Genomic DNA, 21952 nt, shown 5'->3' with positions numbered 1-21952 from the left:
GTAGAGTAGTTTTGAAACTACTATGCATGCATTATTGGAAAAAGCAAACGAGTGAATATACTCATGTTGTTTGGAACCAAGTTTCTCACTGTGGGAGAAGGGAGATAACAAATATGGAATGATAGAAGCTAAGGAAGAATCCCAGAGTGTTGGATTTGAATCGGCATTAGTAGAATAAAGTTGTGATTTCCTTTTTTTTTTTTTTAATCTCAGTTGGTCCATTGACAGGGCTTAGAGGCATAGAAACTCTGACACCCCAGTAACAATGAGCACACTAGCACCAAGCCGCCCAAGTGGTTTCTAAATACCATTCTCATCCCTAAAATGAATCAGTGCTCCTTGGAGAGAAGGCTGCTTCTCATCCGGAGCAAGGAATTACAAAGCAAACCTGGAACACTCTTGTCAGAAAGCAAAGAAGTCCTTAGAGATTCACAGAGTCATTTCAAAGGATACTGGACCTAGCTTAAAGGAGCCTCTGTTGACCATACTTGGAACAATTTGAGCATCAAAAAGAATAATGATCGCGAGAGATTGAAACAGATTTCATTTTTTTAACATTCTTTCCATGAGAGACAGAAGGAGAGATGGAATAAAAATGAAAAGTTCTTTACACAAGAATGTCAATTAATGAATACAAATGAAGCAGTAAATGGGAAATCTCCATTTTGCAACTCCCAATGTAAAAATTGATAGGAGTAAGCCTTATGAATACATGCTAAAACAATGGATAAAAGATGCTAAAATCATTGGCTGGAAGGTTGTTGGGGAACAGGACATTAACACTATCTCAAAGAATGTCCTAGAGAGTAATTCATAATTAGAAGGGAAAGGGGAAGTTTACAATGTAGAGGTTTATTTATTGGACATACCTTAACCAAATGAGGAAACTTTAGCATCACCAATGATGGAGTGATCTATCACCTAATGATACCTGTGCCAGAAATGTTTAAGTCTAATTATGAAGAAACAAAACAAAATGAAAAGAATATAGAACACTTTACAAGACAGCAGGCCTAGGTTCTTCCAAAAGCGTCAGGGAAAAAATGTCAGTGTCAGGGAAAAAGAAAAAAAACAAGGTAAAGGAGTGCTTTAGTCAGGAGACAAAACTTACAAATGAAATTCATAAATCTTGATTGGTTCACAGATTTTTTTGTTATCTTTATTTAATTTATTTTTTTAAATTTACATCCAAGTTAGTTAGCATATAGTACAACAATGATTTCAGGAGTAGATTCCTTAATGCCCCTTACCCATTTAGCCCGTCCCCCCCCCCACAACCCCTCCAGTAACCCTCTGTTTGTTTTCCATATTTAAGAGTCTCTTATGTTTTGTCCCCCTCCCTGTTTTTATATGATTTTTGCTTCCCTTCCCTTATGTTCATCTGTTCTGTCTCTTAAAGTCCTCATATGAGTGAAGTCATATGATTTTTGTCTTTCTCTGGCCAGTTTCGCTTAACATAATACCCTCCAGTTCCATCCACATAGCGACAAATGGCAAGATTTCATTCTTTTTGATTGCCGAGTAATACTCCATTGTGTGTGTGTGTGTGTGTGTGTGTGTGTGTGTGTGTGTGTGTGTGTATACCACATCTTCTTTATCCATTCATCCATTGATAGACATTTGGGCTCTTTCCATACTTTAGCTATTGTTGATAGCACTGATACAAACATGGGCGTGCATGTGTCCCTTCGAAACAGCACACCTGTATCCGTTGGATAAATGCCGAGCAGTGCAATTGCTGGGTCGTAGGGTAGTTCTATTTTTATTTTTTGTGGAACCTCCATACTGTTTTCCAGAGTGGCTGCACCAGTTTGCATTCCCACCAGCAGTGCAAAAGAGATCTTCTTTCTCTGAATCTTCGCCAACGTCTGTTGTTGCCTGAGTTGTTAATGTTAGCCCTTCTGACAGGTCACAGATTTTTTTTTTTAAAGAAGTAACTACATGGGAATGCAAGCTGGTGCAGCCACTCTGGAAAACAGTATGGAGGTTCCTCAAAAAACTAAAAATAGAACTACCCTACGACCCAGCAATTACACTACTAGGCATTTATTCAAGGGATATAGGTGTGCTGTTTCGAAGGGACACGTGCACTCCCATGTTTATAGCAGCACTAGCGACAATAGCCAAAGTATGGAAAGAGCCCAAATGTCCATCGATGGATGAATGGAAAAAGAAGATGTGGTATATACATACAATGGAGTATTATTCGGCAATCAAAAAGAATGAAATCTTGCCATTTGCAGCTATGTGGATGGAACTGGAGGGTATTATGCTAGGTGAAATTAGAGAAAGACAAAAATCATATGACTTCACTCATATGAGGACTTTAAGAGACAGAACAGATGAACATAAGGGAAGGGAAACAAAAATAATATGAGAATAGGGAGGGGGACAAAACAGAAGAGATTCATAAATATGGAGAACAAACTGAGGGTTACTGGAGGGGTTGTGGGAGCAGGGATGGGCTAAATGGGTAAGGGGCATTAAGGAATCTACTCCTGAAATCATTGTTTCACTATATGCTAACTAATTTGGATGTAAATTTTAAAAAATAAAACTTAAAAAAAAGAGAGGAAGAAGTAACTACAAAGAAGCATTTCGTGGATAATGGAGAAATTTAAATATGGACTATATATTAGGTGATACTGAATCAGTATGAGATTTTTTTGCATGTGATAATGCATGACTTTGTAGAAGACTGAAGAAGATACTTGCTTTGGTATTCAGCAACTTACCTTCAAAAGATTTGGCAAAAAAATGAAACAAAACCAAAATAGAACGTGAGAGGGAATGAAAGAATAGAATGGGGAAAATAGGACAAAAAAAAGCAAATGTGGTAAAAAGTTAGTAATTGGTGGATCGAGGTGAAAGGTATCATCATGTACATTGTGCCATGATTTCTATTTTTAAAAATAACTCTGAGACTTTCTAAAAGAAAAAGGAAAAAATTTCTAATTCTTTACCAGGCCTTGCAAGTGTCACCGTCCAGCCAACCTCACTCTTCTCTTTGTGCATTAAGGGAATCTGCTCTGGGCACCTTAAACACACGAGGTTCTCTCTAGTATATATGAACCTTTGCATAGCTTGATCCCTCTATTCTGATTTCTCTCCTCCCCATCATTGTGTGGCTCAGTGCTCTTCCTCTAGATTTCTCTGTAATGGTGTGTTCTTAGAGAAGACTTCCTGTCCACCTTATCTCACTGGGCCCTCTTTTTTATTTGCATATTTGTCTGGGTTGTGTTGTTCCCCCACTTCTTCAAATATAAGCTCTATGAGTACAAGGAACTGTTTCTACTGGTCTCAGTTATATCCTCAACGACAATGTAAATCCATGGTGATCAAATAAATATTTGTTGAACAGTGAATGAAGGCTGATGTGGCTGAGTTGAAGACCCTGGGGAGGGATAGCCAGAAGCAAGTTTGGTGGGAACAGGCCAAGGCTGGATCCTATAAGATGCAGTCAACAAAGTACTGATTTGGGTCCTTATTCTAAAAGCAATGAGAAGCAAGTAGACCGTTCTCGGCATGAGCACAATCCAATCCGATTTGCCTCTGTGTTTTGAAAAGGTTAATCTCCTGGAGCGGCAAACAGAGACAGCTAAAGAAGAGTCACTGAACCAGTTAGGAGACTTGCAGCCATCCCAGCAAGAGATGATAACGTGGACTTGGGACGTGGCAGAGCTGATACAGAAAACTAGAAGATTTCAGAGGTATTTTTTCCTGTATTTGCCATTTCGGCACCAGCCACTGCGTTTTCCCGTAAAAACAGAGCCAACTTAACTGGGAAATGCTTCAGATTTAGTCCCAAGTCCAAATAATTCCATTTGTCCCCTTGAAGTGATCATTAGCATAAGAGGGAATTGTTAAGTTACATCAAGCTGATTTCCTTCCTTCGTCACAGCCTCTGCTGGTAAGAGCTACCAATCATAGCTAACTTTCCATGTGCCAGATAGTATTCCGAGCACTTTTATACTCAGTCTTAACAATAACTGGGTGAGGTATTTTGTTGTTGTTACTATCCCCACTTAACAGGAGAGAAACTGGGGCATGGAGCTATTAAAGAATAGTAAAGTTGTCGTAGAAGTTAACTTAAAGGTGTTAAGTTTAATTCAGGTACTATTTGTAAAGTACTTATAAAAGCGCCTGGCGTGTGTGAAATAGTCACTTTTTAAATATACATCAACAGTAAACAGTGGGGTCGGAATTGGAATCTGGGTAGTCTGGCAGTTAACCACTGTATTCTACTGCCTCTCAAAGCTTAGATCAACACCCCTGTAATTCTATTAAAAGAAGACTGAGTGCCTAGCTTCTGTGCAAACCCACCTCCAATAATAGGACTAACATAGTTTTTCAATCCAGAAACTGAGTATGTATTGATTACAGAGGTTTGAATGACAGGTTTAACCAAAATTTGTCAAGCACATGCTATGCAGCAAATGTTGGTACCCTCAAGGAGCCTTCAGTCTAAAGCAAGGCCTTATCAGTCTGAGATTTCAAGAAAGATTTAATCTTTAATTTCTTAAGTCACCCAATGTGTGAATGCATTAATTTCTCTCCTGTGCATCTAGTGTGGTACTACTTTTGTACCATCTGATAAAATAGTCACACAAATAACTTTTTATGCCCTGTGGTTTATGTGGGGAACCTCGTGCACAATTTCAAAACAATATGACAAACGATATGATAGAAGTGTACAAAAAGTATTAAGAGCAGAGCGAATACAGCTTTGGAGTAACAGCTCTGAAGTCAGACAGATTTGAGTTTCAATAGAAGCTCTGTTATTTACAGGAAGTGACCTCAGGAAGACTATTTCACTTCTTCAAGTCTCAAAGTTGTGAGGATTAAAATAGTGTCTGTGAGTTATTTAGTAAAATAGGTCTCATAATGGTAGTTATTTTTATTAAGCCTGCTTCTTAAGTCACTAGAATATGAGCTCATGGGTATATGTCTTGGTCCACTATAGCCCTGACATCTATGACCGTGCCTTGCATGAAACAGCCACTCAAATATTTTTTGATTTAATAAATGTCATCTACCAGGGAAGATTTCTTTTTTTTTTAACAGATTTTTTTTTTTTTTAAGTTTATTTAGTTCAGACAGAGACAGTACATACAAGCAGGGGAGGAGGAGAGAGAGGATTCCAAGCAGACTCAGTGCTATCAGCACAGAGCACAGCACGGGGCTTGAACCCATGAAATCGTGAGATCATGACCTGAGCCAAAATCAAGGGTAGGATGCTTAACCAACTGAACCACCCAGGTGCCCCAACAGGGAAAGATTTCTTCAAGTGCCATGTAGGCTAAAATGAATGAATGGGATTTGCAGTGAACCGCAGAGGGAAGCCATTTTAGGCAATGAAAACATGAGGCAACGAGAACAAAGACACGAGCACACAAAAGTTTCCAAAAACTGTGAACACGTAGTTCAGTAGGACTGTGAGCGTCACTAACATGAATAACAATAGGAGGTGAAAAAACTCGTCTGGGCCTCGATCCTAAAGGGCCCTGTGTGATATGTTAAAGAGATGCAGAATTATATTCTGTGAGCCATAGGAGGTTGTAGAGACATGGAGGGAAAAGTGGAGGAAGAGAAGCAACAGGAAGGGCCAGGTCTATAACATCTCAGTCTTTCTTACAGTGTGGGAGTCCAGAGATGAAGGATCAGGACATAGAAGTTTACTATGTACAGGTGCAGAGGTAACCAGTAGAGAAAGAAAGAATAACCATAAGACTCTTGAGCTAAATGTTTGTCATTGTAGGAAGTGAATAGTTAATATCTATAATTATTACAAGAAGAAATAACATCTTTGATACCTATACATCAAAGATATGTATGGTAATTACCAAAAGAAGTAAAAACAAATTGTAAGAGTGGCTGCCTCTGGGAAGCAGGACTGGAGTTGTGCAGCGAGGGAGGGCATTATAAATTCTTTAAATTTATAATAAACATTTTTTAAGGTCATATGTCAGAGGAAAGATGCATTCCTTTCTTAAGCACTTATTGTGTGTCAAGCTATATGGCCCCATCACCTCCTTAGTGAACGAGGCTCCCCACTTCTGAGCCTGCAGAGACGGTGCAGTTGGCCGTCTTTCCAGAACACACTGGACTAGTACTTGTCTGAGAGCTTCTGCACTTTTCCCTCTATCTGTCCTTTCCAAAGGTCTTGGCATGACTAACTCCTTCTCATTATTCAGCGCTCATCTCAAACATACCTTCCCCAGTGAGGCTATCTTGCCCACCCTACCTGAAGCTGCTCCCTTCACCCCACCCCCAACCAGTTACTTTCTACCACAGTGGCCTATTTTACTTTCTTTGTAGCACTTACAATAACTGAAATTACCTTATCTGTTGATGCTATGTCTTCCCCACCACAGTGTAAGCTTACGAGACAGGGATCTCATCCATCTTATTCACCACTATATCCCTAGTACCTCCAACAGTGCCTGGTAAATAGTAGCTGCTCAATAAATACTTGTTCAGTGAATGAATTCTCGCAGGTGTTCTATGCACCTCTAATGTCCTATAATGTCCCTGAAGACAATGATGGTATAGCTTTTACTTTTTCTTTTTCTTTTTTCAGTATCCCTAGTACTCAGGCACAGGGCCTGGTTCAAAATATGAGCTATTATAAGTTTTCATTCGGTATTCAATAAAAGTTTATTATTTGAATGTATACATGAATTAATGCTGTGTACATTCTTATATGCCATCTCATTAGTCTTAAGACCCTACTATTTGCTAATAAAAATATATACACATTTAACCAGGAATGGGTTTCCCACTGTCTAGACCCTTCCAAGTGCCAAAGCTGGGGCTTCTGCTTCTATTTCATCTTCAGTGTCCTCTGGTGGTGAAGGAACTCACAGTGTTTTGAAAAGTGTGTCCTATTGGCAAGGGTGAAATCCACAGTGAGCAGCAGTTCAAGTTGGAGCCTAGCAAAATCTTAGGGCACAGGTGGGCATCCTTCACTTGGGTGATCCAGGAAGCCAAGTGCAAAGGCCTGCCGGTGATCACAACAGGACTTAAGGCTCCTCTACACAGAGTGGCATGCTCAGTCAAATGTTGGGGGTGGTCTGCAGTCACCAGCCAGCAACCATCTCTTCACATGAGCTCTCTCTTTTTAACTCTGTCCTTTTTTGGAAGTCAGTCAATTGGATATTAACTGTTTCCTTCTCTTTGTATCCCTAATCTAACAATCTCAGTTGTCTACAAGTCGATGCAGATAGATCTAACTACATGGAAGTGTGTGGCAAGAAAGAAAAGCTCAGCACTAACATTTCAAGACCTTTTGTTTCTGCTTATAACATAGCAAAGAAGAAAAACCACAGCATTCCATTGCCAAAATGGAATTACTTAAAGCCAAAACGGCACTATTTATAGATCATATCTTGCATTGTTTTGAAAATAGCACAGGGCAGTGCTAGTGGACCTCACATACATATTCAACAATAATTATAGGCTTTCTGGTGCATTTATCTATGCCAAAAAGTTTTATTTTGATGAGCTATTTCAAGATTCTAGTTTCCTCAGAAGGAGAAAGTAGGATCACGCCAATATGATCTTTTTATTATAGAAAATATTGTGCTTTTCAGATTTCAATTACTAGGGAAAATAATGATGGTATGAATAGTATGACTATTTTTGGTTAAGGGAAGCCATTACATTACCATAATTAATTGATAAATAATGAGACCAATTTCAATAAGTTCCTTAAAAAATACAATCTTTGTGGGGCGCCTGGGTGGCGCAGTCGGTTAAGCGTCCGACTTCAGCCAGGTCACGATCTCGCGGTCCGTGAGTTCGAGCCCCGCGTCAGGCTCTGGGCTGATGGCTCAGAGCCTGGAGCCTGTTTCCGAGTCTGTGTCTCCCTCTCTCTCTGCCCCTCCCCCGTTCATGCTCTGTCTCTCTCTGTCCCAAAAATAAATAAATGTTGAAAAAAAAAAAATTAAAAAAAAAAAAAATACAATCTTTGATATACATCAACAAGGCCTTAGTGATATTGGGAGGAAGGAGAGGGAGGGAAGATGGAAAATGAGAAGGAAGAAGAAAAATGCATACTTATATAATTTTTGCTTTCAGTTATCTAAAGGAATATTTCTGAGCCTTTGGTCACAGAGGTATAGAATATTAGGGACATAAGGGGCCCAATGATCTGGTTCAAATTTTTCATTTTATATGAGGGGAAAAAACAACGTTCTGAAAAATTAAGTGACACACCCAAGCATTCATCATTAGTAAATGGCAGAGCCAGAATATGAATACACAGCACAAATAGCCAATTTTTAAAAATAGATACGCAAGAAAAAATACCAAGTTATAAATAATTAGTATAGTATGATCTCATATTAGCAACTTCAAGACTAGCACACATTTTTTTTTAAATACATGAATAAGCTCATCTTTTGCAATCAGAAAATTAGCATTGTTTCCTTTTTATTTCCAGAACTCCTGTTATTCCATTTCTCCCAGAATTTTACCCTAATATAAATTTACCCTAATGAAGGGTTTGTGTTCAAAAGGCTTTTATTAATACCTTATCGTGTCTCTCAAACAAAAATTCTTATACAGATTTTATTTTTTTTATTCCCTCTAAGTTAAAAACACACTTCTGTAGTTAACATGATTATTATCATCATCATCATCATCATTATTATTCAAGTAGTTAAAACAATATAAATACATTAAATATTTTTGGTAGTTACTAAACAACTAAGTAGAATCTTTCAGAAATATACCTCTTATAAGGATTAATGGGGATTTATTTTTCCATTAGTTCATGTGCCCATGGAAGAATATTGTATCTATAATGGAAAAGAGTACCACTTCTATTGCTGTTTTTCATTTTTATATATGTAAGCATATAATTGCCTTGTACACAAAAATAATGTAGGAGTAGAAAGACTTTATGACAACATCACCAAATTGTTTAAACTTCTTTCAAATTACATGCCAAATACAAGAGTGACTCATTATCCGAGATTATTTTTAAAGACTTATCACCTAACAGTTCAATTAGGTCCTATTTTAATTTTGTTGAAAGCTATAAATTAGCTCTCTCTCTCTTTCTCAAAACTAAATAAACATCAAAAATTTTTTAATTATGTAAACCTTAAAAAAAAGAGTTTTATTATACAGACGTTAGAGTCTCAAACTTTTTTTTTTTAATGTTTATTTTTTAGAGAGACAGAGCGTGAGTGGGGAAGGGGCAGACAGAGAGTGAGACATAGAATCCAAAGCAGGCTCCAGGCTCTGAGTTGTCAGTACAGAGCCTGATGTGGAGCTCAAACTCACAAACCGGGAGATCATGACCTGAGTTGAAGTCAGACACTTAACTGAGTGAGCCCCTAGAATCTCAAACTCTTAAACTACACCAAAAAGGCTTTATCAAAAATGAACAAGTGACTATTAATTGCATCTTTTACTCTTTTACTCGGCACCACTCATTTAAACCAATATACTCAGTAAAAATGGAAATATTTCAATGTCTGTGCAAATGCAAAATTTTTTATAAAATTTCTTTCATCATATGTTTGAAATATATTTATGTCAAAATCTTTAAGGTTTCATTTACTGAATGTTTGGAAAGATGTCATATAACATAATTGACAAAGCCAGTCCTCACTGTCAGACTTATCAGTTTGTATGAACATTGTAAGATTTATTTTGTCAGAAAAAGTCTGATTTTATTTTTCAATTTAAATAACTGTCTTGGGGCGCCTGGGTGGCGCAGTCGGTTAAGCGTCCGACTTCAGCCAGGTCACGATCTCGCGGTCCGTGAGTTCGAGCCCCGCGTCAGGCTCTGGGCTGATGGCTCAGAGCCTGGAGCCTGTTTCCGATTCTGTGTCTCCCTCTCTCTCTGCCCCTCCCCCGTTCATGCTCTGTCTCTCTCTGTCCCAAAAATAAATAAAAAATGTTGAAAAAAAAAATTTTAAATAACTGTCTTAACGTCTGTTTTAAGGAATAGTATCAAAAACACTGAGAAGTAAGTTATAGAATCTGTGTTGTATATTTCCAAAAGCAATCAGTATTAAAATGATACAGGTCTAATATAATTAATTTTACATTAGTTAATTGAAACAAAGTAGTACATTTTTTATTCATCTACAGTTTTGGCAATGTAGTATCTGGCTAAAACTAGAAGTTACTGATGAAGCAAGAGTAGGGGAATAGGTGTGATATTCTTTAGGAAACGTACAGATGTATAATTTGAACTCTGATATTAAATTTTTTTTTAATTTTTTTTTCAACGTTTATTTATTTTTGGGACAGAGAGAGACAGAGCATGAATGGGGGAGGGGGCAGAGAGAGAGGGAGACAGAATCAGAAACAGGCTCCAGGCTCTGAGCCATCAGCCCAGAGCCTGACGCGGGGCTCGAACTCCCAGACCGCGAGATCGTGACCTGGCTGAAGTCGGACGCTTAACCAACTGCGCCACCCAGGTGCCCCTAAATTTTTTAATATAATACAAAGCATGCTTAAAACTCAGAGATAGTCATTAATTGCATTAGACATCACAACCAAACTTTTTTGTGTTTAATAGAAGATAAAGGTATATGCTAATTAGGGTAATTAAAGCTAGCTGCTGTAAAACAACAGCTCCAACTGGTTTATTCCTCATTCATTTCATACATAGCCCCGTTGTGAGTAGGGTGACTGTGCTGGGCAACTGCCTTGAAAATACTGGCTTGGTTCCTCTCAGTGGGTAATCTGCAGTATTGACCTCTGCGGACCTATCTGAAGGCAAAGAGACCGCTTGAATAAGGGTGCCAGAAGGATTTAGAACTAGGCCTGCAAGTCGTGTACATTCCTGCTGCTCATATTCCTTTGGAAGGAACCCAGTCTAACTGCAGGGGAGAATGAGAAATGCGGTTTTCCTACACACTGAGATTCCTACACACTCAGGAAGAGGAAACCCAGTTGATGAGCAGATAGCCAATGTCTGTCACATAGCTAATAACTAATTGGTCCAGCAGCTGGCAAATTCAGGTGTTGTTATGGGGAGATGGTAAAAAATAATTCAGAGGATGAAATAAAATAGGAATTGAGTATAATCAGAGTAAATATCTCATGATCCGGTTTGATAAAATAGGTTTCACTACTTTATTGGCTGATATATAACTAATCTGAGAGAAACCTTGTAAAAATTTTATCTGTGAGTGCTACCCAATGTCTCTTTTAAAAATTGGTATTTCTAAAAAACATTTGTTACACTAAGAAATACTCAGCATTGCTACCACTACTGTTCAGGCTATTTGGTGATGCTTTTCTTTCCAGCTAATGACAAGTGCTAAGGTGGGCTTTTTTTTAAGCTCTTTGATTTGCTGTCATAGAACTCTCTCCCAAGAGCATTCTTTGATAGACTCCAAAAAGAGCCAGAGGCACAGTCATTTCACTGTCCATTCTAATTTAATTCAGAATATCCCAACACTACTGGCCAAAATACTCTGGTTCCAAAGTAACGCTTAACTCTTAATATAAATCCATAGAAGAAAGACAAGCATCAGGTAGGTTTCTATGTGTTTTGGTTAATTGTTCAAGGAGGCTTCCCCAAAACCAGTCATTTGAATTGTTCTTTTGTTGGGCAACCAGGAGATGTTTACTCCTTGGAACAATGCACCATAAAGTAGGAAATTAAACTACAGTGAAGGGAGAAGTGAGAATGCAGAATGTTTGGTCAAGAAAAAGGAAAGAGTATGTTGAAGTAAGAAAAATAGGTAGGGCGTTATAGTCAAATAGATGGGTGGATTCCAAGCTCTGTCAGTTTAAAGTTTGTGACATTAGGCAAGGTCAACACACCTTTCTGAATCTGATGCTTCTTAAATGCCAGGTTCTCTCTGTGCCAGCCTGGCAGACAAAAACACCCATTAAATAGTAGTTATTATTACAATCTAACAGGAGAGACCAGTGTTGGAAAATAATAGGAGAGTGACGTAACCCCACCTAACGAATATGATCTCTTCCACTCCTAAGGGAGAGAATCCTCATTGGATTTTATACACTCTCGTATTTATCTAGTAGGTTGTATAAACTCTTCTGGGATGACAGGACCTGTGCTTTAACTCATTCCATAAACCCCTCCGCCCTAAGAACCATGCTTGTACCTAACGGGAAAAGAGAGAAGGACTTGGGACCAAATCAAAAGTCTTCAGCCTTCTATAATACAGGCACGCCCCCCCCCCCTTTTTCAAAAGTTCATGTTTTGCACTTCACTTTTACAAAAGATCTATATTAGCACTGTTTTCACTAACCAAAAGAAATCCAGAAGTGGCTGAGTGGCTCAGTCAGATAAGTGACCAACCCTTGATTTCTGCTCAGGTCATGATCTCGGGGTTCAGGAGTTCGAGCCCTCAGTCTGACTCTGTGCCCCTTCCCTCTCCCCCACGTCCTCGTGCTCTCTCTCACTCTCTCTCAAAATAAATAAATAAACTTAAAAAGAAAAGAAAAGAAATCCAAAGAGGATTTTTGCTGTCATGAGAAAAAGCGAAAATAGTGTTCAGCTGTTTGGCAGTTAAGCCCTTACAGAAGCAGCACGAGCCCCGGCAACTAGAGTGGCGCCACCAAGCGCCGTCTTCAGGAACTACACTCAGCATCTCATGGGCCGTAGCTTTGAACTGTTTGGGAGCATCTGTGCTTCATCTAGGTTTATTCTGTACGTTTGACAGCTATATCCTAAGGTATCAGAAAAGCCTAAGAGAGGTTATTTCTGGGGTCTGGGAACACTCAAAAAATTTTCCATATAAATTAATGGTAATTGTTTCTATGCTTTATGCCATTTGGCTTTCAAAAGATTTCATAGGAACGCTACTTTCAGATAGCAGGGGAAACCTGTATGTAGTTCGTATTAAATGTTTGATGAGGATATAAACAAATATGGAAATGATGGGAATGAGTAAGAAAAGCTGGCTATCCAAAAAGAACTTATAAAATAACATGTGACATAGGGCCCAACCCACAGAAGTCCTTCAAAATTCTCATGAATTCTGAGTTGAAAGAAATATATTAGTAGAGTGCCTAAAATATGTTTTAATTCTGAACTTGATTAACAATAATTCTGAGTCACAGTTGGGATATATAATTTGTAGAACAGTTAAAAAACAAACCAAAAACCTTTCAAATGAGTGGATATTTAAGGGAAATTTGTGGGAGTGTTTGGGATGTAATCGGAAATGAGTGGTTTTCTTTCATCTTTCCTGATTGCTCATTGTGGGGCAATAAGTAACTAGGCACATAAGTACCAAACAGATAATTTGGTACAAAAAGAAACATCTATATTCAATGACTATAAATTTAGCATTTGTAACCATTTCTTGCCAAGACATCCTCACATTATTCAGCATGGGGCTCAGTTATTGACTGTGCCAGTCAAACAGCCAAGAGTATCAAGTTCCTTTGCTAAAAATATTTCAACCCAAATCATCCTGGCAGACAATAATACCAGAACAAAAGTCCTTTGTCCAACAAAGTGATCAGATTTTAGAAGACTGAATAGAGGCAGAAAAGACAAAGCGTGGTTGCATTGCCTTGGGCAAGTTACTAATCGAGCCTCAGTCTTTTCATCATTAAAACGATATTTTTAATACGAGTTCATAATCTGCACTCTGCAATTCCTAAGTAGGGTTTAAAAAAAAAAAAAAAGGCAAAAACTCTCTGGAACCCGCAAGTATTTTTGTCAGCTTGGCACCGGGACTGTTTGGCAGCAGAGGTGGCCATGGACAGACTTGAAGCCTCAGTTATGTCTCAGCACTCATATTTATCACACACACCCTCTGCTGTTTGCTGACACTCTGTGACTTAGGGATTCATTTTACTGTGAACGTTCCCCAAAGCATTAAAGATATGGGTAACAGTGAGAAGAAAAGGAAGCCATCAGGCTTTATCAATAGCTCAGAAAATGGAAGATCGATGATGGTGTGTCTGTGAGACATGTTACTGAAGACTGTGCTGCGGAAACCACCACCTCTGACTTAAAGAAACAGAAAGGCGAGTTGTTGAAATTGTGTGATGACAGTCAACACCAGGAACTAGTGAAAAATAGAAACACATGGCCCAGGGCCAAAAATGAAGATCTTGCGTGTGTGTTGATTGAATGCATCCAACAGCAAAGAAGTAAAGTCACGCCACTGGCTGGCTTGTTGGTTGTGAAACAAGCTAGAATGTGCCATGGAGAACTAAACTTTGAAAGTGAGGATGAATATTCAGAAGGCTGGCTGCAGAAATTTAAAAAGTGTCACGGTATCAAGCATCCTAACATATGTGAAAAAGCTCCTACTGATTATGAAACCCTTGAAAATTGCATTGGTGGGTTCGCTAAGGTGACATCTGATGAAAACCTTAGCCCTGAACAAATGCTAATGAAACAGCTCTGTACTGGCACTATGTTTCTAGAAAAACCTGAACAATGGCTCACAAAAGGGCACCAGCAGATTTCAAAGATGCCAAGCAAAAGTTGACTGTTGGGTGTGCTAATGCTGCAGGCACACACGAGACAAAATTGGCAGGGACTGGAAAAAGTCTGTATCCAAAATGTTTACAGGCTGTGTGCAGTCTACCTGTGCATTATTATGCAAACAGGAAAGCATGGGTAACAAGAGAAATCTTTTCTGATTGGTTCAGTAAGTACAAGCTCCCAGCAAGCAAGCTGGACTGCAAGACAATTGCAAAATTTTATTGTTTTTAGACAACCATTCTGCACTTCCCCTTCCTGAAATTCTTGTGAAAAGTAATGTTTTTGGCATTTACTATCCTCCCCGCCCTCTAACATGACATCCAAAATACAGCCTTGTGACCAAGGAACCCTATGCCCTAAGAAGAGCTATCACTTTTTTTTTTTCGCCAGCACATTTGCTTCAGTTAACAAATGCCCGAAAATTCAATACTTAAAAAAAAAAATTTAGTCTTAAAGATGCCATCGACGCGTTGCTAATGCTTGGAATGATGTTGATAAGTCAACATTAACTAATGCTTGGCACAGGCTTTGGGCTCCAATGGTGTTTGAAAATGACCTGGCCAGTGAAGATTTTCAAGGATTCAGAGATTATGATGAGAAGATGTTATCAAAACTCATTACTGATGCCAAAAGTTTATCAGCCAGAAGTGTAAGTAAGTTGGAAGAAGCCGACATGGAAGAAATGCTGTACATTGAAAATGATGTATCTGTTGTGTGTTCTTTCAGTGATGGGAAATTGCTGAGATGGTGTTAAGTACAGGTCAGGGTGAAGACCATAGTAATAATGATGATGACGTGAGTGTGGGCGAAAAAAGTCTGAAAATGTGTGATCGATTAATTGCTAGCCTTGAACAATGTGCATTTATCAGTGAGCAAGAGATCATGGCCGTTTATTCAATTAAAGAGAAACTGCTTAGACGGAAACCTATGTTAAGGAGACCAGTGAGAGTGGGGAAAGTCTTTAGAAAGGCCCTATGTGGTTAATGCCTCTTCATCACTTGAGCATCCCATTCCTGGCTCCTCATCAAACGTCCAGCTCCAACCTGGTTTCATAGGTAAGGATACCACCAGTGTAACCTCTTCTCCAAGATTCTCAAACAACTAGAAGTGATAAATATTTATTGTGTGTGTTATCGGTTAGTTTTCATAAATATAAATTTAAAATATTATTTAAAAGTATTTTTAAAATTTTTTAGTGTTTATTTATTTTTGAGAGAGAGCAAGAGAGAGAGAGAGAGAATGAGCAGGGGAGGGGCAGAGAGAGGAAGAAGCAGGCTCCAGGTTCTGAGCTGTCAGCACAGAGCCCGATGCGGGGCTCGAACCCACGAACTGTGAGATCATGACCTGAGCTGAAGTTGGACGCTTAACCAACTGAGCCACCCAGGCACCCCTAAAAAATATTTATCATAAGCAACAAAAGAAATAAGAAGCTTACGTACTTATGGCCTATATTTATCCCGCCATTCCATTTACCAATAAATTTATTTACCAACAAATTTCATTTGCCAATGGATTTATTTATCTAAATAAATTGTAACATTATTTATGGCCTTTATTCCATTTAGTGTGAATTTTCATACATCTCTCTGCAGAAATAATGAGTTTTGTAACCATTTGGAATGTTACAAAATTAATAGCGTATGTACCATATTCCCAATTTCTTTATAAGTTCCAAAAAGTTTCATTTCCAAAATACATCTGGTCCCCAGGGTTATGGATAAGAGATTGTGGACCTGTACTATTTACCTTCAAGTTTGTTGTGAAGACCCAATAAGATAATTAATGTAAAATGCCTGGCACAGAATAAATGCTCGTTAAATATAATTGCTATCATTACTATTCCATTCCCCTACTCTTAAAAGGAAAATGTAGGACAAGGTCTTTTTGAAGTTAATAAGTTGACCTTGCACAGTAATAATAAGCATTCTTCAGATTTTATCAGCTTAAGAGATCCTTTGGCAATATGCTGCTGATAGGTACTAGAGTATCTCTTAAATCTTCATCCAAAAGATTGGAGCATTCCCAAATTGGAGGATAGAAAATGTTATGCTACAAGTTACACTGGTTTTATAAAATACATACACCTCTAATTAGCCTTTACATTATTCGACAAAGAGACATAATTGGTTATCTGTCTGCTAACCATTTCCTCAGTTCCCTCTGCCATTCACCCCATAAACAATATTTTAATCTTCCTTGTGAGTAAGGATTTATTCCTAATCCTCTGTGTATATCCTCAGCTGCTACCATAAAACCTTGAAGATAGCTGAGTGAATAAAATTGGCATTTTGTTTTACAAATAAAACTATTATTAGCCTGATGAATGTCAGTTGACCCCCTATAGGTTGGTCTCCTTTTGTTTTGGTTTCTTTGTAGTGTCTATAAGATTTATTGCTTTTCTTTCATTATAAAAGGCATATGACAACTATGTAGAATATATGGAAAATATTACTTATAAAGAAGAAAATAAACTCACCTTTATCTTACAACCTGTGATAATCACTCTTAACATTTGTTTACTCTCTATCTATTGTCCTAAACTGTAAACCCTAGGAGGGTGGACACCATGTGCATTCATTCCTGTTCTCTACTCTGCTCAGCATCCCACAGTAGCAGGCATATAACAGATACAAAGAAAATACTCACATACTCAAGGATCAAACTAAATTCACAAGGGACTTTTGACCATGTTATTTCTAATTAACACTATATTGGGAGCATTTTCCCATATCTGTCCTATTTGATCTAACCAAATCTGATTTCCTATACTGCACTCAGCTTATCCTCTTTGTTTCTAGAACTTGCTACTTCCAGGCCCTGGGTAACATTATCCTGCAGCCTCTCTGCCACACCAGCCTTCCTTTCCCTGTTGTCTTCAGTGCTTCCCCATCAGAACTGCCCCTCTTTTCCCATTGGCTCATGACCCAGCTCTCTACTGGCTGCTCTTATAAGGAATAGTTGATCCTCACCATCGTGTGAACCCATATATACCCCGACTGACCATTGGTTCCCATTCTCCACGGAGCGCTGCTTTGGGATTGGGGTGAGCGAAATCGGGAAAGGCATGCAATGCAAGGGACAGAGAGTCTCAGCGAGGAGGCAAACAGTAGCAGCTCCATCTTGTAGGGATGGGAACGGTGGGCTCTCTGTTGTCCGTATTATCCAGTCTCCTGTGATCAGTCCCTGAAACAGTCTCAGTGAACTGAGAAATGCCTGGAGTCACTGTTCTGCGCTGGAAATCTCAGCCAGGCACATGATTAAAGGTCTGTCCCACTGATATATGTCACCAGAAGACACCTTACTTTGTACTGGGAACCAGACCCTAGGAACTAGATGCATGTAATTGAATTTATGGACCCTATTCCTATGTTATTTCAGGATTTTTCTGTAACTTTTACAAAATTCTAATGAAAGATAATATTCTTCCTCTCCCAAATAACACGCCTTACATTGACTGTTAATTTCCTTATCTAGAGATAATTTTTTTAAATGTTTATTTATTTTTGAGAGAGAGACAGAGCATGAATGTGGGACGGCCAGAGAGAGAGAGAGAGAGAGATACAGAATCCAAAGCAGGCTCCAGGCTCTGAGCTGTCAGCACAGTGCTGACAGCTCAGAGCCTGACACAGGGCTCGAACCCACGAGCCCTGAGATCATGACCTAAGCCGAAATCAGATGCTTAACCAACTGAGCCACCCCGGCACCCCTATATAAGGATAATTTTTTAAAATATCATCTATCCTTAGTTTTCTAAAATGTTACCATCAAATGTCTAGGTGTGATCTGAGGGTTTTTTGTTTTTCTGTTCATTCTAAGTGGCATTCATGGACCCTTTCATTGGGAGTTTCCTGTCTTTCATTGACAATGAGATATTTTATTCTTTTTTTTTCTTTACTATTTTCTCTCCTCCATTCCCTTTAGTCTGTCCTTCTGGAACTCCTCTTTGATTTTCTTCAAATGTTTGATGATTCTTCGTTGTGTCATGTTTGCATTTTCAATTACCTATTAGCCTGCCCATATGTCTGAGCGCCTTTTTTTGCTTCTTATGGTTCTAGGGGAGAGGTAGGACATACTACCTGACTGAGTAGATCATTAGCAACTTCTGTAGGCATTGGAACTCCCATTTTCTTTTGGGGGTACAATGCCCCTTGGGTACTTCCCTGCTGGTAAGGCCCAAGTAGTCCTTTTCATTGGAATTGTCTTTGCTATTTGCTGCATAGCACAGCTGGAAGAAGGAACCTGACTGTACCTACTGTACCTAACGTAATGTTAACCCAAATCATACTAAATGTTGGATGGGGACTGCCTCCTGTTCCCCATATCCACTTTCCCCAAGCTGAAGCCTCTCTCACAGTTTACAGGTGCCGTCTTCACTAATACTGGACAATGGTTCCCTCTCCATGTCATCCCAGTTCTATTTTCTGTCTTTCACCGGTTCCTGCAGAATTTTTAGTCCATTGAGAGTAATTAAGTCATCTTGTAAGTCAGCATGATCTTCAAATATCTGTATATATATTTATATATGCACTTTAGATTCGTTTTAGGGTTAAGCCCGGAGAGGAAGTCTAGATGAACATGTGTTTGTTTTTACCGCCATCTGGATCCAACCCCGTTGTAGTTTTCAAATGTGTTTAACAGACATACTACATTTCAAACAAAATCATATCTAGAGGATCAATATATTAAACAGGTAAAAGCAAAACTGATGTAGTTGAAGAAGAGAAGGTGACCCTGAATATGAACTTATTGGTCTCCCTTTTGCTCTCCACTGCAGCTCCTGACCCCCTCCACCGAATCTCACAACTCCGCAGAACAGTTTAAAAACCACTGACATGATTTATAGTCCAGGAGTGTCTGACCCATAATAGGTTCTTAGTAAGTGGTAGCTATCGTAACTATTAAAAACATTGCCTCTTGACCTTCCCTAGCCCAAGGCCTTCCATAAGTTCTGGTACCAACTTCTGCCATTTGTACAAGCAATCTCATCTTGGAAACAAGTAAAAATATATAGATATATTTCAGAGAATCAGCGGCAACTGAGGACCTAATAAATAACGCTTAAGCATTCTCTGGGCCTCACCTGTTAACCTCGCTTAATCCCCTCAACCTGTGATACAAGTGTTTTGATCTCCAGGACATGATGAAGAAATAGAGGCTCAGACACACATAGCAGGAATATGCACAATACCAAATGTGTAAGAAATACCCATTTAGTTTATTTTTTTAATTTAATTAAAATTAGCATGATTCCACTACAATGGTAGGAAATGACATCCAAACCATTCAAGGGGCTTTCCTCGCAAGATTCTGGATCTTGCCCAGCGTGCTGAAGCATGGAGAAGGCCTGTCCTGTCATCCCTCTTCGATTTGCACAAGAATCTATCTGCTAGATGCCCACTTTCCGTACCAGAAAAATTTCCGCTGGATTGGGACACACCGCAGCTCTGTGCGACGTAGGATGTCAAAGATCTTTGAGAGGTTGGAGTCCCAGTCCCTAGGGTTCAGAATCTCCAGCCGCACAGCCATCCTCTCTGAGCACTGGCTGCCTCCCCGAGCATCCCTTTTTTTTAGTGACAGGGAGGTGTTTGTCTCTTCCTTCCTGTTACCCTCAAAGAGTCTCCCTTTCTCCTCTCCTCCTAGGGACACCTAGCAGAATCTAGCAGAGTTTAAACTTTTCTAAAATAAAAGCTGCTCCCTGGAAATGGATGCTTTCCTTGTGCAAAAAAACTCTGAGGCAAGAAAATACCAAGACCCTTCTTGGCAAGGGAGTGGTGAGGATATGGAAAATATGAGAAATTGATTCTCAGTAAATTTTCCTGCCACAAAAACGAGGTCACTGACTGATCCAAAGCCCACAGTAGTAAGAGGCAGAGCTAGGATCCACAGCATTCTTGCAGTTATGCAGACCACCTGAAGAGAACCCCTGGGCGCCCCCAGTTGCTGCAGGGCAGGTGCGCCTGGGCAGGGGAGAGCAGCAGCTGCAGATCCCAAATGAGAGTGGCCCCCTGGCTTCTCTGATGGAGATCACCAGTGGATGAGATCCTGGGACTTGAGTCTTCACAGAGATGAGCTTGCAGTCCAAACCCAGACCTCTCTCACCCACAGAGGGACGATCCGTCATGTTATACTGATAAACACAGCGTGTCCCAAGGATAGAATCCAAGTTATTCTAATCTCGGCATTTCCATATGGTTTATGCTTATGTAAAGCGGTGCTTGCCAGAAACACAGTGACAACACTGTCAAAGAGCATTTAAATGGAACAAACCCAAGCACCTTCTCGAATTTGTAATACATACATTATGTAAGGGAGAAGTAAAACAAAATGACTTTTTACACATGGATGTGCTTTCAGGGGATTTTTGAATTATATTCCTTTGAACAATAATTTCATATTTCTAGATGCAACACTTGTTTTAATCCTGTTCCAACCAAGAATTTTATTTTGTTCTAAATTAATTTACTTGCGGGGTGCCCGGGTGGCACAGTCAGTTGAGCATCTGACTTCGGCTCAGGTCATGATCTCACCACTTGTGGGTTCGAGCCCCATGTCAGGCTTTGTGCCGACCGTGCGGATTCTCTGTCTCCCTCCGTCTCTGCCTCTCCCCTGCTTGCACTCTCTCTCTTAATAATAAACATTAAAAATTTTTAAAAGTAATACTAATAAATTAATTAATTTACTTGCAACTTTTGTTATTACTCAAATCAATTTTCTAAAGGCTAAGGAGTTAAGTCACTGAGAACACAGCCACTTAATTTTGGGTCTTTATTTTTCTGTGTGCAGTAGTATTTTTATACTGACCTCGACTGTCAAAAACACACTCAAAATAAAAAAGCAGGAATGGGGGAGGTGGAGTGAATCCTCTGAACAGCCAAAATAGGGGTTGTAATGTTCAGGTTTACATTAAGGGAGACCCTGGGACCCACAATCTTTGTGTTTACCCCAGTTCACTTTCCCTTATGAAACATTTTAAACATATCACATAAATGGTGGGGAAAAAAAAATCAAAAAAATTGAAAGTACAAAGAAAAACTCTCCTGCAGATATACCACCCAAAGAATACCGCTGTTCATATTTTCATCTCTTTCTTTTGGGATATTGTATACATGTGTTTCACATTTCCACCATCATTCCGTTGCCCATTTCTTTTGTAGTAATGGTCAACTATTGAATTCTCTTTTTTCTTTTTTGTTTATTGTTATAAAATAAGCATTTCCCCTATTTAAAAAAAGTAGAAATTCAGAGGTACCTGTGTGGCTCAATCGGTTGAGTGTCCAACTTCGGCCCAGGTCATGATCTTCTGGTTTGTGAGTTCAAGCCCTTCATCAGGCTCTCTGCTATCAGCACAAAGCCGGGTTGGGATTCTGTGCACCTCCCCCTTCTCCCTGCCCCTACCCCGCTCACATGGGCTCTCTCAAAAAGAAATAAAAACATTTTAAAAATTAATTAATTTTTTAAAAAGTCACTTAATTAGTTCCCTAGAGAGACTATCTTCCAGAAAATCCA

General features: G+C 39.2%; 1 protein-coding gene across 1 annotated transcript in view; it reads left to right on the top strand.

Moving 5' to 3' along the window:
- Positions 1-21952, top strand: part of PANK1 (pantothenate kinase 1) — a 102503-nt gene that overhangs the window by 2131 nt on the left and 78420 nt on the right. Inside the window, exon 2 of the mRNA XM_043596950.1 lies at positions 3568-3710. The gene's annotated coding sequence lies outside the window, so the exon portion shown is untranslated. The remainder of the gene's footprint in view (positions 1-3567; positions 3711-21952) is intronic.

Source organism: Prionailurus bengalensis, chromosome D2 (genome assembly GCF_016509475.1).
Source record: "Prionailurus bengalensis isolate Pbe53 chromosome D2, Fcat_Pben_1.1_paternal_pri, whole genome shotgun sequence".
In the NCBI taxonomy this organism is placed as follows: Eukaryota; Metazoa; Chordata; class Mammalia; order Carnivora; family Felidae; genus Prionailurus; species Prionailurus bengalensis.
The sequence above is the reverse complement of the archived record's forward strand: the minus strand, read 5'-3'. Positions and strand labels throughout refer to the sequence as shown.